Genomic DNA, 2,860 nt, shown 5'->3' with positions numbered 1-2,860 from the left:
GCAAGACTGAGTTAAGGTGATGATACTGCATTCCCCCTAACTTGCTCTGTGTGTGTGAGTGTGTGTGTGTGTGTGTGTGTGTGTGTGTGTGTGTGTGTGTGTGTGTGTGTGTGTTTGGTTTATGTGTGTGTGTGTGTGTGTGTGTGTGTGTGTGTGTGTGTGTGTGTGTTGTTTGATTTATGTCGAACGATGCGTTTAACCCAACTAACCTCTCTGTTCAATTTCGAAATATGACAAGTTTATCCTCAGAGAAAGAATATATTTACAGGTGCATGTACAAGCTCCTACGCTGACACGAAATTGGGCCCTCAAGATTTCTTATCCTGTTCACAGAGTTTCAAAGGCCTTCTTTTCAATGCAACAGATACTCTTCCTGGTTCAGATGTATGGCAGTTACCCGACACCCAAACCCCGACCTCGATGCGTGCAATGTGTCAACGCACTGCTCCAATACTGCACGGTTAGTGACACACGGATGTAACGCTTGAATTGACAAGAAAGACAGCAGGCGTGTGTATTGGGGCCGGGAGTTGGTAGGTGAGTTGGGCGGGAAGTGGGAGGACATTATGTGAGGGAAACACAACACTACAAAATGATCGACAAACCCTCCCCTTACCCGCTCCCTTCCCCTACCTTCCTAAGTTCTCACCACCCCCCCCCCCTCCCCTCCCCCACACTCCCATATCGGACTGGTAATCTCTAATGACCCAGGAAAGTATGCGAATATTTTTCTTGAGATTCGTTTACTGTTCTCGTTTGCCTAAAAGCTCCACATAGTCACTCATATGCAATTGTTGATAAAACAAGGCCAGAAAGACAGAAAGAAAGAAAGTCTGCAAACCGAACCACACCAATGACTATTATTTTGTCTTTGTGCTTTTGTCTGTATATATGTACTTTATGCACATGATAGTTACACTGCAACATTTTGCGACAGCTAAACCTATTCCCGCCGGCATTATGCATTCATTCACGTCTACGCACTCATGCATACAAAGGAATGCTTTAGGCAACTGAATGGCAAACACGAAACACAGTAAGGGTAAACCGGCGATTATGATCTGTCAAAAAGAGTGTAGATAGAATACGATTGACGAGTAGTGTCAGTGTTTTCATGTCTGTCGTAATGTTAAATAGTGTCTGCACGCCATGCAAAACTGACTTGAAAGAAGCTACGTTTTTAACATAAACATACAGATCTTTTGAATTCAAAAAGCAAATACTGTGTTTTACAAAATAAAAATAAAATGAAATGAAAGTGTTTGATTAGTTATAACCGTCATATTTTATTTTATTTAATTTTGGTACAAAAGACTAAGAACAGCTTGCGTCCGGGGGGGGGGGGGGGGGGGGGGGGGGAGGAGGGGGTTGAGAATTATTCAGCACGAAATTCATTCCGCTTCTTTTTACATTTAGTCAAGTTTTGACTAAATGTTTTAACGTAGAGGGGGGAATCGAGACGAGGGTTGTGGTGTATGTGTGTGTGTGTGTGTGTGTGTGTGTGTGTGTGTGTGTGTGTGTGTGTGTGTGTGTCTGTGTGTGTGTAGAGCGATTCAGACCAAACTACTGGACCGATCTTTATGAAATTTGACATGAGAGTTCCTGGGAATGATATCCCCGGATGTTTTTTTCTTTTTTTCGATAAATACCTTTGATGACGTCATATCCGGCTTTTTTAAAAAGTTGAGGCGGCACTGTCACACCCTCATTTTTCAATCAAATTGATTGAAATTTTGGCCAAGCAATCTTCGACGAAGGCCGGTGTTCGGTATTGCATTTCAGCTTGGTGGCTTAAAAATTATTAATGACTTTGGTCATTAAAAATCTGAAAATTGTAAAAAAAAAACCATTTTTATAAAACGATCCAAATTTACGTTCATCTTATTCTTTATCATGTTCTGATTCCAAAAACATATACATATGTTATATTTGGATTAAAAACAAGCTCTGAAAATTAAAAATATAAAAATTATTATTAAAATTAAATTTCCGAAATCGTTTTAAAAACTATTTCATCTTATTCCTTGTCGGTTCCTGATTCCAAAAACATATAGATATGATATGTTTGGATTAAAAACACCCTCAGAAAGTTAAAACGAAGAGAGGTACAGTAAAGCGTGCTATGAAGCACAGCGCAACAGAGCCAAACAGGCTCGTCACTTTCACTGCCTTTTGCACTGGCGGCGGACTACGTTCAGTTTCATTCTGTGAGTTCCACAGCTTGACTAAATGTAGTAATTTCGCCTTACGCGACTTGTTATTCTGTGTTCCTAGTCTAGATTAACAGGTGTAACTAAACGTGTGTGTATGTGTGTGTGTGTGTGGTCTCTACTCATCATATTTTTTCCCTTGTTGCCTATTTTTCAATCAAAGCTCGCTCCCCGATATAGCTGGCCAGCATCGTTATCATGTCTTTCTAAATAGGCTCGTCAGTTTCACTGCGTTTTGCACGGGCGGCGGACAACGGTCATTGTGAAAAAATGCAGTGAGTTCAGTTTCATTCTGTGAGTTCCACAGCTTGACTAAATGTAGTAATTTCGCCTTACGCGACTTGTTTTTTTGTTTTTTTTAAACATTCAGCCCTTGCCCATGAGAGGGGCTATTCTAATAATAATACGTTTTATAAATGTTGAATAACAAAACAAAACAAAAAACAAACAACAACAAACAAACTAAACAAAAAAGACCCAAACAACCAAACAAACAAGCATACAAACAAACACATAAACAAACAAGCAAGGAACCAAACAAAATCATTCACACAAACAACATGAAACATTATCAAATGCATAATGAACACAGGTTTCGTACGTAAAAAATGAAGAGAAAATAAAAATTAAGGAATAGTTTAAAAGAAACA

At 39.5% G+C, this 2,860-nt stretch overlaps 1 protein-coding gene across 1 annotated transcript in view; it reads left to right on the top strand.

The window, feature by feature from the left end:
* LOC138972755 (hexokinase type 2-like) overlaps positions 1-2,860 on the top strand; it is a 289,080-nt gene that overhangs the window by 66,317 nt on the left and 219,903 nt on the right. The window lies entirely within an intron of this gene.

This window comes from Littorina saxatilis, linkage group LG8 (genome assembly GCF_037325665.1).
Source record: "Littorina saxatilis isolate snail1 linkage group LG8, US_GU_Lsax_2.0, whole genome shotgun sequence".
NCBI classification, from domain to species: domain Eukaryota; kingdom Metazoa; phylum Mollusca; class Gastropoda; order Littorinimorpha; family Littorinidae; genus Littorina; species Littorina saxatilis.
Note: the sequence above shows the minus strand (reverse complement) of the source record. Positions and strands in the feature narration are given on the sequence as shown.